The 15,350-nt window shown below is 36.5% G+C and overlaps 1 protein-coding gene across 1 annotated transcript in view; it reads left to right on the top strand.

Moving 5' to 3' along the window:
* LOC141010054 (protein PALS1-like) overlaps positions 1-15,350 on the top strand; it is a 131,566-nt gene that overhangs the window by 86,101 nt on the left and 30,115 nt on the right. The gene's annotated exons all lie outside the window — the stretch shown is intronic.

Here is a 15,350-nt window from a genome sequence, read left to right as displayed (position 1 = left end):
CAAATCAAGCTGAAGACAGTTTTTTCTAAAGTTTTTGCAGCTGCTCTCCACTCTAGCGATGATGTCACGCACTCTAGCTCACGCAATACACACCCATTATAAAACCAGACGACCAGTTAAAAATCCTTAAAACTAAAACTGTGATTATTTCAAAACCGTAAAAGATTTTCAAAAAGTGAAATACATGACCAATAGTTCAAGGTCTTGTGACTCTTTTAAAGTTGGAATGGTGTCTCTAGCTCAAAGTATGAGGGACCAGAAGAGGTTGAAAGTGTATGAGTTTTGAAGAGGATTTGAAGATTTTCCCATTTGCATCCATATTAATTTTTTTTTTGAAAAAGCTGAATATTTGAAAAAGTTGAAAAGCTAAAAAGCTGAAAAGTACAAGGCTGAAAGAGCTTAAAAAGCTGAACATTTTGATAGTTGAACGGTTTCTATAGCTGAACGTATGCTGAAGTAGTAGCAGAATGAAATTTGAAAAAATCCCCATAAGGATGAATGGGAAAATTTTTGCAGAAAAAGCTGAATATTTCCAAAAGTATAAAAGATAGAAAAACCAAAAATACACGCCATCATGTCCTTAACGAGCTGAACATTTTGATAGTTTAATGGTTTCTGTAGCTCAAAATTTGTAGGATTAGAAGAGAGCCAAAAAACGTACGGAAGCAGGAATAATAACTAGAAAAATTGCATTTCCTGCGAAAATACAGTGTGAATGCTGACGGCTGAAGTGATTTCGGAAATCTGCTGAATGTTCTGCTGGAAATGCATAAAACTATAAGAATGAATGGTCAAGATTTTGCAGAAAAAGCTGAAAAGTACAAGGCTTAATGGGCTGAAAAAGCTGAATATCGTGATAGTTGAACAGTTTCTCTAGCTGAACATAAAGCTGAATATGTTGATAGTTGAACAGTTTCTAAGCTGAATATGTTTCATAAAACCAGAAGACGAGCTAAAAATCCTTAAAACTAAAACTGTGATGATTTAAAAAACGTAACAGATTTTAAAAACCTGAATAAATGCCCAATAATTCAAAGTCTTGTAACTTGGAGAAAGTTGGAATGGTGTCTGTAGCTCAATGTATGAGGGACAAGAAGAGGTTCAAAGTGGATGAGCTTTAAAGAGGATTTGAAGATTTTCCCATTTGCTTCCATATTAAATTTTTTTTTGAAAAAGCTGAAAAGTACAAAGTTAAAAGAGCTTAAAAAGCTGAACATTTTGATAGTTGAACGGTTTCTATAGCTGAACGTATGCTGAAGTAGTAGCAGAATGAAATTTGAAAAAATCCCCATAAGAATGAATGGGAAAACACCTCCCAAACACCTGCAAGTTTTGAAAAAAATGTAGTGGTTATCGCCAAAATATTCATATTTTGAGTACGAGGAGACATTGCTGAACCATGTGATGTCTTTTTTTATTTCTGTAGAATGAAAAATGAGGGTACGAGAGCGAGAGACAAAACCGGTACCATCTGCTCCACTCCAGAAATTTAGGCTCAAAGTTAACATTGCGGCTTATGGGGGAGTTGCTGGAGTGCTTGTAGCTTGAGGGCTTCTACAGCCAAAAGTTTAAGTCCTACATCTGAAATAAGACCATCATCTGAAAGCCAACAATATTTCCTACATTTCTATGTATATATTGTCTATGTGAAGTAAAAGATGTGGGACCCAAATCAAGCTGAAGACAGTTTTTTCTAAAGTTTTTGCAGCTGCTCTCCACTCTAGCGATGATGTCACGCACTCTAGCTCACGCAATACACACCCATTATAAAACCAGAAGACCAGTTAAAAATCCTTAAAACTAAAACTGTGATTATTTCAAAACCGTAAAAGATTTTCAAAAACTGAAATACATGCCCAATAGTTCAAGGTCTTGTGAATATTTTTAGAGTTGGAATGGTGTCTCTAGCTCAAAGTATGAGGGACCAGAAGAGGTTGAAAGTGGATGAATTTTGAAGAGGATTTGAAGATTTTCCCATTTGCTTCCATATTAATTTTTTTTTTGAAAAAGCTGAATATTTAAAAAAGTTGAAAAGCTAAAAAGCTGAAAAGTACAAGGCTGAAAGAGCCTAAAAAGCTGAACATTTTGATAGTTGAACGGTTTCTATAGCTGAACGTATGCTGAAGTAGTAGCAGAATGAAATTTGAAAAAATCCCCATAAGGATGAATGGGAAAATTTTTGCAGAAAAAGCTGAATATTTCCAAAAGTATAAAAGATAGAAAAACCAAAAATACACGCCATCATGTCCTTAACGAGCTGAACATTTTGATAGTTGAATGGTTTCTGTAGCTCAAAATTTGTAGGAGGAGAAGCGAGCCAAAAAACGTACGGAAGAAGAATAATAATATATAAATTCCAGAAGAACAATAGTGTGAATGCTTTGAAGCATTCACACTAATAACTTTAATAAATCCCAGAAGAACAATAGTGTGAATGCTTTGAAGCATTCACACTAATAATAAATCCCAGAAGAACAATAGTGTGAATGCTTTGAAGCATTCACACTAATAACTAGAAAAATTGCATTTCCTGCGAAAATACAGTGTGAATGCTGACTGCTGAAGTGATTTCGGAAATCTGCTGAATGTACTGCCGGAAATGCATAAAACTATAAGAATGAATGGTCAAGATTTTGCAGAAAAAGCTGAAAAGCACAAGGCTTAATGGGCTGAAAAAGCTGAATATTGTGATAGTTGAACAGTTTCTCTAGCTGAACATGAAGCTGAATATTTGAAAAAGTTGAAAAGGCAGAAATCTGAATTTTTGAAAAGGTTGAAAAGCTGAAAAGTAATAGGCTGAAAGAGCTTAAACAGCTGAACAGTTTGATAGTTGAATGATTTCTGTAGCTGCACATATGCTGGAGCAGTAGCAGAACAAAATTTGAAAATGTCCCCATAAGAATGAATGGGAAAACACCTCCCAAACACCTGCAGGTCTAGAAAAAAGTGTAATGGTTATGGCCAAAATATGTATACAGTGAGTAACGGGAGACATTGCTGAAGCCTGTGATGTGTTTTTTATTTCTGTAGACTGAAAAATGAGGGTATGAGAGCAAGAGACAAAACAGGTATTGTCTGCTCTCCTCCAGAAATTTAGGCTCAAAATTAACATTGCGGCTTATGGGGGAGTTGCTGGAGTACTTGTCGCTCGAGGGCCTCTACAGACAAAAGTTTAAGTCCTACATCTGAAATAAGACCATCATCTGAAAGCCAACAAGATTTTCTACATTTCCATGTATATATTGTCTATGTGAAGTAAAAGATGTGGGACCCAAATCAAGCTGAAGACAGTTTTTTCTAAAGTTTTTGCAGCTGCTCTCCACTCTAGCGATGATGTCACGCACTCTAGCTCACGCAATACACACCCATTATAAAACCAGAAGACCAGTTGAAAATCCTTAAAACTAAAACTGTGATTATTTCAAAACCGTAAAAGATTTTCAAAACCTGAAATACATGACCAATAGTTCAAGGTCTTGTGACTCTTTTAAAGTTGGAATGGTGTCTCTAGCTCAAAGTATGAGGGACCAGAAGAGGTTGAAAGTGGATGAGTTTTGAAGAGGATTTGAAGATTTTCCCATTTGCTTCCATATTATTTTATTTTTTGAAAAAGCTGAATATTTGAAAAAGTTGAAAAGCTAAAAAGCTGAAAAGTACAAGGCTGAAAGAGCTTAAAAAGCTGAACATTTTGATAGTTGAACGGTTTCTATAGCTGAACGTATGCGGAAGTAGTAGCAGAATGAAATTTGAAAAAATCCCCATAAGGATGAATGGGAAAATTTTTGCAGAAAAAGCTGAATATTTCCAAAAGTATAAAAGATAGAAAAACCAAAATTACATGCCATCATGTCCTTAACGAGCTGAACATTTTGATAGTTGAATGGTTTCTGTAGCTCAAAATTTGTAGGAGTAGAAGAGAGTTGAAAAACGTACGGAAGAAGAATAATAATAACTAGAAAAATTGCATTTCCTGCGAAAATACAGTGTGAATGCTGACAGCTGAAGTGATTTCGGAAATCTGCTGAACGTGCTGCCGGAAATGCATAAAACTATAAGAATGAATGGTCAAGATTTTGCAGAAAAAGCTGAAAAGTACAAGGCTTAATGGACTGAAAAAGCTGAATATTGTGATAGTTGAACAGTTTCTCTAGCTGAACATAAAGCTGAATATTTGAAAAAGTTGAAAAAGGCAGGAAGCTGAATTTTTGAAAAGGTTGAAAAGCTGAAAAGTAACAGGCTGAAAGAGCTCAAAAAGCTGAACAGTTTGATAGTTGAATGGTTTCTGTAGCTGCACATAAGCTGGAGCAGTAGCAGAACGAAATTTGAAAATGTCCCCATAAGAATGAATGGGAAAACACCTCCCAAACACCTGAAGGTCTAGAAAAAAGTGTAATGATTATGGCCAAAATATGTATACAGTGAGTAACAGGAGACATTGCTGAACCCAGTCATGTCTTTTTTATTTCTGTAGAGTGAAAAATGAGGGCACGAGAGCGAGAGACAAAACCGGTACCGTCTGCTCCACTCCAGAAATTTAGGCTCAAAGTTAACACTGCGGCTTATGGGGCAGTTGCTGGAGTGCTTGTTGCTCGAGGGCCTCTACAGCCAAAAGTTTAAGTCCTACATCTGAAATAAGACCATCATCTGAAAGCTAACAAGATTTCCTACATTTCTATGTATATATTGTCTATGTGAAGTAAAAGATGTGGGACCCAAATCAAGCTGAAGACAATTTTTTCTAAAGTTTTTGCAGCTGCTCTCCACTCTAGCGATGATGTCACACACTCTAGCTCACGCAATACACACCCATTATAAAACCAGAAGACGAGCTAAAAATCCTTAAAACTAAAACTGTGATTATTTCAAAACCGTAAAAGATTTTCAAAAAGTGAAATACATGACCAATAGTTCAAGGTCTTGTGACTCTTTTAAAGTTGGAATGGTGTCTCTAGCTCAAAGTATGAGGGACCAGAAGAGGTTGAAAGTGTATGAGTTTTGAAGAGGATTTGAAGATTTTCCCATTTGCATCCATATTAATTTTTTTTTTGAAAAAGCTGAATATTTGAAAAAGTTGAAAAGCTAAAAAGCTGAAAAGTACAAGGCTGAAAGAGCTTAAAAAGCTGAACATTTTGATAGTTGAACGGTTTCTATAGCTGAACGTATGCTGAAGTAGTAGCAGAATGAAATTTGAAAAAATCCCCATAAGGATGAATGGGAAAATTTTTGCAGAAAAAGCTGAATATTTCCAAAAGTATAAAAGATAGAAAAACCAAAAATACACGCCATCATGTCCTTAACGAGCTGAACATTTTGATAGTTTAATGGTTTCTGTAGCTCAAAATTTGTAGGATTAGAAGAGAGCCAAAAAACGTACGGAAGCAGGAATAATAATAACTTTAATAAATCCCAGAAGAACAATAGTGTGAATGCTTTGAAGCATTCACACTAACTAGACAATTCCCCGTTGGGAAATCGCGAGAGTGGGCTGTGCTGCGCTGCATGTCTGTGTGTGTCTGTCTCTGTGTGTGTTTGTGTCGTCTGCCTGCCTGCCTGCCTGCCTGCCTGCCTGTCTGTCTGCCTGTCTGCCTGTCTGTCTGACTCTCTGTCTGCCTGTCTATCTGTCTGCCTGCCTGCCTGTCTGCATGCGTGTGATTTACATTGAAGTGAATGGAGCAGTTGAGAGCCTGCTGCACCAACATGGTCAGGGTTCAAAAACAAAACATCGTAGGAAAAAAGTTCAAATACAACTTAAGTACACAAGACCCGTGCCTACATTTTAAAGATTTGCAAGTTTTTTGACCTCATCCCATTCATTGCTTATGGAAAAGTTTTTCGCGTCTCACGACGCGAAAAATTAATATTCTGGAGATATAAATAATAGCAAACCGAGTCCGATCGAGCTGCACGTGTTGATATATTTTTTGTTTGTGTGCGCTCAACGGTGCGGCACGAGTTAAGCGCCGAAAGTTAGACAGAGTGAATATGAATTGTGTGTCTCTGCTGTGCTGGCCCAGTTGATCTCGGTTGCTACGGCAATGGTTGTCGGAACCCCCTAGCAACGGCCTGTGACAGAGCTGATCTGAGAGTGACTTTTGGCTCAGAAGCAGGACTTCAAACTACTGCTATATCTTCAAAACCAAACATGATATGGGCAAAATTTCTTCACCATCAAGCCAGAAAGGCCTTAAAGAACACAGCCAGAATTTTTTGTGGTCCTAGCTTCTAAAATGTGGTAATAGGAGCGAGTTAAAAACAGGTGCAGTTTGGAAAATCCTGAAAAATCCTCCTCCCGATTAACATTGGAGTAAATGGAGCAGTTGAGAGCTACTCTTGTCGGTTAGGGGCAGATAAATGAAAAACCGTAAATCCTACTGATAAACTAGACACATTGGGAGAAAGAAGACAAGTGTGGCTACAACTCTATGAAAAAATCACATTTCTACTGTGTAATTTGTGGCTGGCGTCGTCAGAGAAAGAGAGAATTTCTGAGAGTTTTTTTGAGTCTCTCACACTCTGGCAGTTGGCTCTGCACGAACATTCCGCAATACACACCCATTATAAATCCTGAATTTTTCCCAAAATAACTCACCATCTTTAAAGGGTCACCGTTCAAAAACGAAACATCGTAGGAAAAAAGTTCAAATACGACTTAAATAGACAAGACCTGTGCCTACATTTTAAAGTTTGAATGGTGTTTCTAGGTGAACGTAGGCCAGAGCAGGAGATGTTTGAAAAACGTCGCCGATTTTTTGAGTTTTTTTTCCTCGTCCCATTCATTCCTTATGGGAAATTTGTCGCAGTTTTTCGCGTCTTACGACGCGAAAAATTTATTTTTTGGAGATAAAAATAATAGCACGCATCGCCCGATCGAGCCGCACTTTTGATGTATTTTTTATTTGTGTGCGCTCAAAGCTGCGGGGCAAGTTAACGGACGAAAAACAGGGAGGAAGAATAATAAAAAGAGGCCCTGTGAAGAACAATAGTGGGCTGTGCTTCGCACAGCCCACTATGGACACCTATAGCTTTGCTATAGAGGTGTCCATAGTGGGCTTGCGTAGCACAGCCCACTAATAACTTTAATAAATTCCAGAAGAACAATAGTGTGAATGCTTTGAAGCATTCACACTAACTAGAAAAATTGCATTTCCTGCGAAAATACAGTGTGAATGCTGACGGCTGAAGTGATTTCGGAAATCTGCTGGACGTGCTGCCGGAAATGCATAAAACTATAAGAATGAATGGTCAAGATTTTGCAGAAAAAGCTGAAAAGTACAAGGCTTAATGGGCTGAAAAAGCTGAATATTGTGATAGTTGAACAGTTTCTCTAGCTGAACATGAAGCTGAATATTTGAAAAAGTTGAAAAGGCAGAAAGATGAATATTTGAAAAGGTTGAAAAGCTGAAAAGGATGAAAAGCTAAACAGTTTGATAGTTGAATGGTTTCTGTAGCTGCACATAAGCTGGAGCAGTAGCAGAACGAAATTTGAAAATGTCCCCATAAGAATGAATGGGAAAACACCTCCCAAACACCTGCAGGTCTAGAAAAAAGTGTAATGATTATGGCCAAAATATGTATACAGTGAGTAACAGGAGACATTGCTGAAGCCTGTGATGTGATTTTTATTTCTGTAGAGTGAAAAATGAGGGCACAAGAGCAAGAGACAAAACGGGCACCGTCTGCTCCACTCCAGAAATTTAGGCTCAAAGTTAACACTGAGTCTTATGGAGGAGTTGCTGGAGTGCTTATCGCTCAAGAGCTTCTACAGCCAAAAGTTTAGGTCCTACATCTGAAATAAGACCATCATCTGAAAGCCAACAAGATTTCCTACATTTCCATGTATATATTGTCTATGTGAAGTAAAAGATGTGGGACCCAAATCAAGCTGAAGACAGTTTTTTCTAAAGTTTTTGCAGCTGCTCTCCACTCTAGCGATGATGTCACGCACTCTAGCTCACGCAATACACACCCATTATAAAACCAGAAGACCAGTTAAAAATCCTTAAAACTAAAACTGTGATTATTTCAAAACCGTAAAAGATTTTCAAAAACTGAAATACATGACCAATAGTTCAAGGTCTTGTGACTCTTTTGAAGTTGGAATGGTGTCTCTAGCTCAAAGTATGAGGGACCAGAAGAGGTTGAAAGTGGATGAGTTTTGAAGAGGATTTGAAGATTTTCCCATTTGCTTCCATATTAATTTTTTTTTTGAAAAAGCTGAATATTTGAAAAAGTTGAAAAGCTAAAAAGCTGAAAAGTACAAGGCTGAAAGAGCTTAAAAAGCTGAACATTTTGATAGTTGAACGGTTTCTATAGCTGAACGTATGCTGAAGTAGTAGCAGAATGAAATTTGAAAAAATCCCCATAAGGATGAATGGGAAAATTTTTGCAGAAAAAGCTGAATATTTCCAAAAGTATAAAAGATAGAAAAACCAAAGTTACATGCCATCATGTCCTTAACGAGCTGAACATTTTGATAGTTGAATGGTTTCTGTAGCTCAAAATTTGTAGGAGTAGAAGAGAGCTGAAAAACGTACGGAAGCAGGAATAATAATAATAACTTTAATAAATCCCAGAAGAACAATAGTGTGAATGCTTTGAAGCATTCACACTAACTAGAAAAATTGCATTTCCTGCGAAAATACAGTGTGAATGCTGACAGCTGAAGAGATTTCGGAAATCTGCTGAACGTGCTGCTGGAAATGCATAAAACTATAAGAATGAATGGTCAAGATTTTGCAGAAAAAGCTGAAAAGTACAAGGCTTAATGGACTGAAAAAGCTGAATATTGTGATAGTTGAACAGTTTCTCTAGCTGAACATGAAGCTGAATATTTGAAAAAGTTGAAAAGGCAGAAAGATGAATTTTTGAAAAGGTTGAAAAGCTGAAAGAGCTCAAAAAGCTGAACAGTTTGATAGTTGAATGGTTTCTGTAGCTGCACATATGCTGGAGCAGTAGCAGAACGAAATTTGAAAATGTCCCCATAAGAATGAATGGGAAAACACCTCCCAAACACCTGCAGGTCTAGAAAAAAGTGTAATGATTATGGCCAAAATATGTATACAGTGAGTAACAGGAGACATTGCTGAAGCCTGTGATGTGTTTTTTATTTCTGTAGAGTGAAAAATGAGGGCATGAGAGCGAGAGACAAAACCGGTACCGTCTGCTCCACTCCAGAAATTTAGGCTCAAAGTTAACACTGCGGCTTATGGGGAGTTGCTGGAGTGCTTGTTGCTCGAGGGCCTCTACAGCCAAAAGTTTAGGTCCTACATCTGAAATAAGACCAGCATCTGAAAGCCAACAAGATTTCCTACATTTCTATGTATATATTGTCTATGTGAAGTAAAAGATGTGGGACCCAAATCAAGCTGAAGACAGTTTTTTCTAAAGTTTTTGCAGCTGCTCTCCACTCTAGCGATGATGTCACGCACTCTAGCTCACGCAATACACACCCATTATAAAACCAGAAGACCAGTTAAAAATCCTTAAAACTAAAACTGTGATTATTTCAAAACCGTAAAAGATTTTCAAAAAGTGAAATACATGACCAATAGTTCAAGGTCTTGTGAATATTTTAAAGTTGGAATGGTGTCTCTAGCTCAAAGTATGAGGGACCAGAAGAGGTTGAAAGTGGATGAGTTTTGAAGAGGATTTGAAGATTTTCCCATTTGCTTCCATATTAATTTTTTTTTGAAAAAGCTGAATATTTGAAAAAGTTGAAAAGCTGAAAAGTACAAGGTTGAAAGAGCTTAAAAAGCTGAACATTTTGATAGTTGAACGGTTTCTATAGCTGAACGTATGCTGAAGTAGTAGCAGAATGAAATTTGAAAAAATCCCCATAAGGATGAATGGGAAAATTTTTGCAGAAAAAGCTGGATATTTCAAAAAGTATAAAAGATAGAAAAACCAAAAATACACGCCATCATGTCCTCAACAAGCTGAACATTTTGATAGTTGAATGGTTTCTGTAGCTCAAAATTTGTAGGAGTAGAAGAGAGCCAAAAAACGTACGGAAGCAGGAATAATAAATTCCAGAAGAACAATAGTGTGAATGCTGTGTCAGCATTCACACTAACTAGACAATTCCCCGTTGGGAAATCGCGAGAGTGGGCTGTGCTGCGCTGCATGTCTGTGTGTGTGTCGCCTGCCTGCCTGTCTGTCTGTCTGTGTGTGTCTGTCTCTGTGTGTGTTTGTGTCGTCTGCCTGCCTGTCTGTCTGTCTGTCTGTCTGCCTGCCTGCCTGCCTGCCTGCCTGCCTGCCTGCCTGCCTGACTGTTTGCCTGCCTGCCTACCTGCCTGACTGTTTGCCTGCCTGCCTGCCTGCCTGCCTACCTGCGTGTGTGTGATTTACATTGGAGTGAATGGAGCAGTTGACAGCTACTCTTGTCGGTTAGAGGCAAATAAATCAAAAAACGTAAATCCTACTGATAAAGGAGACACATTGGGAGAAAGAAGACAAGAGTGGCTACTACTCTGTGAAAAATCACATTTCTACTGTGTAATTTGTGGCTGGGGTCGTCACAGAAAGAGAGAATTTCTGAGAGTTTTTTTGAGTCTCTACCACTCTGTCATTTGGCTCTTGCAGCCTGCTGCATCAACATTCTGCCATACACAATCATTGAAAATCCTGAATTTTTCCAAAATCACTCACCATCATTAAAGGGTCAGGGTTCAAAAACAAAACATCGTAGGAAAAAAGTTCAAATACAACTTAAGTACACAAGACCCGTGCCTACATTTTAAAGTTTGAACGGTGTTTGTAGGTGAACGTAGGCCAGAGCAGGAGATGTTTGAAAAAGTGGCAGATTTGCAAGTTTTTTGACCTCATCCCATTCATTGCTTATGGAAAAGTTTTTCGCGTCTCACGACGCGAAAAATTAATTTTTGGAAGATAAAAATAATAGCAAACCGAGTCCGATCGAGCCGCACGTGTTGATATATTTTTTGTTTGTGTGCGCTCAACGGTGCGGGACGAGTTAAGCGCCGAAAGTTAGACAGAGTGAATATGAATTGTGTGTCTCTGGTGGCCCAGTTGATCTCGGTTGCTACGGCAATGGTTGTCGGAACTCCCTAGCAACGGCCTGTGACAGCTGATTTGAGAGTGACTTTTGGCTCAGAAGCAGGACTTCAAACTACTGCTATATCTTCAAAACCAAACATGATATGGGCAAAATTTCTTCACCATCAAGCCAGAAAGGCCTTAAAGAACACAGCCATAATTTTTTGTGGTCCTAGCTTCTAAAATGTGGTAATAAGAGCGAGTTAAAAACAGGTGCAGTTTGGAAAATCCTGAAAAATCCTCCTCCCGATTAACATTGGAGTAAATGGAGCAGTTGACAGCTACTCTTGTCGGTTAGGGGCAGATAAATCAAAAACCGTAAATCCTACTGCTAAAGTAGACACATTGAGAGAAAGAAGACAAGTGTGTCTACAAATCTATGAAAAAATCACATTTCTACTGTGTAATTTGTGGCTGGAGTCGTCAGAGAAAGAGAGAATTTCTGAGAGTTTTTTTTGAGTCTCTCCCACTCTGGCAGTTGGCTCTGCACGAACATTCCGCAATACACACCCATTATAAATCTTGAATTTTTCCAAAAATCACTCACCATCTTTCAAGGGTCACCGTTCAAAAACGAAACATCGTAGGAAAAAAGTTCAAATACGACTTAAATAGACAAGACCTGTGCCTACATTTTAAAGTTTGAATGGTGTTTCTAGGTTAACGTAGGCCAGAGCGGGAGATGTTTGAAAAACGTTGCAGATTTTTTGAGTTTTTTTTCCTCGTCCCATTCATTCCTTATGGGAATTTTTTTTTGTTTTTCGCGTCTTACGACGCGAAAAATTAATATTTTGGAGATAAAAATAATAGCATACCGAGTCCGATCGAGGCGCACGTTTTGATATATTTTTTATTTGTGTGCGCTCAAAGCTGCGGGGTGAGTTACGCGCCAAAATAAGAGCGGGAGGGGGAATAATAAAAAGAGGCCCGGTGAAGAACAATAGTGGGCTGTGCTTCGCACAGCCCACTATGGACACCTATAGCTTTGCTATAGAGGTGTCCATAGTGGGCTTGCGTAGCACAGCCCACTAATAATAATAAATTCCAGAAGAACAATAGTGTGAATGCTTTGAAGCATTCACACTAATAATAAATTCCAGAAGAACAATAGTGTGAATGCTTTGAAGCATTCACACTAAATAGTGTGAATGCTGTGTCAGCATTCACACTAATAAAAATAAAGAATTCCGTGCGTAGAAGAACATATGTTGTGAATGCCTCCTGCATTCACAACCAATAAAGAATTCCGTGCGTAGAAGAACATATGTTGTGAATGCCTCCTGCATTCACAACCAATAAAGAATTCCGTGCGTAGAAGAACATATGTTGTGAATGCCTCCTGCATTCACAACCAACTATATATATATATATATATATATATATATATATACATATATGTATATATATATATATATATATATATATATGTATATATGTATATATATATATATATATGTATATATGTATATATATATATATATATATATGTATATATATATATATATACATATACATATATATATATATATACATATACATATATGTATATATATATACATATATGTATATGTATATATATATACATATATGTATATGTATATATATATATATACATATATGTATATGTATATATATATATATACATATATGTATATGTATATATATATATATGTATGTGTATGCATGTATATATATGTATGTATATGTATATATGTATATATGTATATATATGTATGTATATATATGTATGTATATATGTATGTATGTATATATATGTGTATATATGTGTATATATGTATGTATATATATATATATATATATATATGTATATATGTGTATATATGTATATATACGTATACATATATATGTATATATATGTATATATATATGTGTATATATATACGTATACATATATGTATATATATACGTATATATATATATGTATATATGTATATATATACGTATACATATATGTATATATGTATATGTATATATGTATATATATGTATATATATATATATATATATATATGTATATATATATATGTATATATGTATATATGTATATATATATGTATATATATGTATATATGTGTGTATATATATATATATATGTGTGTATATATATGTATATATGTGTGTATATATATATATGTATATATGTATATGTATATATATATATATGTGTATATATATGTATATATGTGTATATATATGTATATATGTGTATATATATGTATATATGTGTGTATATATATATGTGTGTATATATATATATATGTGTGTATATACATATATATATATATATATATATGTATTTCATTTGTTTCTTTGCTAAATCATAATTACTTCTATGTATATATTTATTTACCCATATATTCACCATTGCTCAGTTGTTGCATTCTTTTTACTTTCTCGTTACACAATAAGTGCTAAATAAAACTTTTGGAGAGATAAAAACAGGTGTGTGTAAGCAGGTATACTTACCAGCCGTTATACCCCACATTTGAGTAAAGCTGGCACAAAAGCCTTTCCAGCAGGTTGGAATGTTTAATTTCAGTTATTTTCAACACAATAAGCCTTTCATGTTTTGCCATTTTACATGTTTTGCCAGTTTACAAAAATATCAGTGCAGTAGTGGTCACTAAAATTACACTAAAAAGACAACGATGTGGCAGGGCAATTGGTTTAGTTCAGACACATGGTTTTTATTGAAACATGTTAGGACTGTGTTTATTACACAGTGTGAACAGTGATATGATCAGGGTAAGGTATATACAGTGTGAACTATGTTGTGTTTTGAATGTTTTTTGTAAAGTTTGGGAATTAAATAGTTTTAAATTCAGAAATCAATGTATGGTAGAGAACATATCAGGATGTGAGAGGAGGTGAGATTCCCCTTCACCTAAGGGGTTTGTTAGTATTAGAACAGGTCAGGAAGTCATATGAGGGGCAGTTCTCTTCACCTGAGGTGTTAAGAGGACGGTAGATAGGATGACATTTACTGTCCAATAAAACATCAAAGGGTCACTGCCCTGGGAAAGGCAAACATCAGGGGGGTCATTGTTTGGGGAAGGAGTAATTAACAACTGTCGTAAAGTATGTAACCCCTCTTCTGTTGTATTTAAGTCATTAACATTTGGAAGACTGGAGAGAACACTGTGGGTCTCCTCTCCATGCTGCATGTATTAAAGAGATCTGATTCATCACACTGAGTCTAAAATTCTTCAGAGAATTAGCAACTCTCTACCTCAACAAGGAGAATTTCCCTTACAAAGCTCTCTGTACATGTAAGATAGTATTAGCAGGATCTTTATTTTTGATATCACAGACAGGATCTATTAATTAAATTCATGAGGATAGAAGCCAGAACTGCTCCTTGTTCATTCCTGGAGCAAGAATTTTGTGATTTACTAACTGTACACAATATCTAACAGTGTCATTGCTGCAGTTAGATACACGTAATAAACCTTGTAATGTCCTCAAAAATGTATAGCAAATACATAAGTCTCATAACCATTATGCCAGGTCATTACAATATGATGAATTGAATGATGATGTTACTGGGTCCGTACAATCGCAATCTACAGTCATCTGTTATAAATAAAAGTAATCAATAACCAACAGCAGAGCAAGAATACAGTTGGTCAAAATAAGACTGCTATCTTATGGTCTTCACGTGTGGTGTTTGTGTCCACGTTTGTTTTCATGTCACTTTGCCGTTGCTGAAGCTTAGTAAGCTATAATGTTTTCACGTCACGCTGTTACAGTTTGCGTTGTCATTAGTTACGCAAAAGATATGTTTCTGTAGACAGACAACGTTAGATGTTACTTACTGGTCTAGAGAAACGTTGCAAGTTCATCTTTTTACTGCCACAGCTGTCTCCAGCGTTGGAAAGCCCAGACATAATGTACTCTTGTCTAGCTTCTTTTTAAGTCGCTACTTTTCTTGGCCAGGGATGTGGTTTCTTTTTAGGGGCAGCTGTTTGAGATCATGATAAAAGCCTTTTGTTTTTTGGAGCTTCTGCATCTTTGCGTTTACTGAGTAACTTACTGAGGCTGCAAGCGGTATCTCACTCCAGCCAGCTAGACTTCTTTATCCTTTCCTGTGGCACGCTAGAGGCTACAGTGACTCACTATCGCCCCTCAGGCCAGGAGGACTTATGACAGAACATATTACAGAAGGGACGGCCCGTCCTGGCTGCTTTGGGCTGCTTTGGGCTGCTTAGCTTTGGATATCTTTGCAATGCAATACATAGCATCTTGGACATAATGCCAGAACTGTTACTTCTTCAC

This window comes from Pagrus major, chromosome 16 (assembly GCF_040436345.1).
Source record: "Pagrus major chromosome 16, Pma_NU_1.0".
Lineage (NCBI taxonomy): Eukaryota > Metazoa > Chordata > Actinopteri > Spariformes > Sparidae > Pagrus > Pagrus major.
Note: the sequence above shows the minus strand (reverse complement) of the source record. Positions and strands in the feature narration are given on the sequence as shown.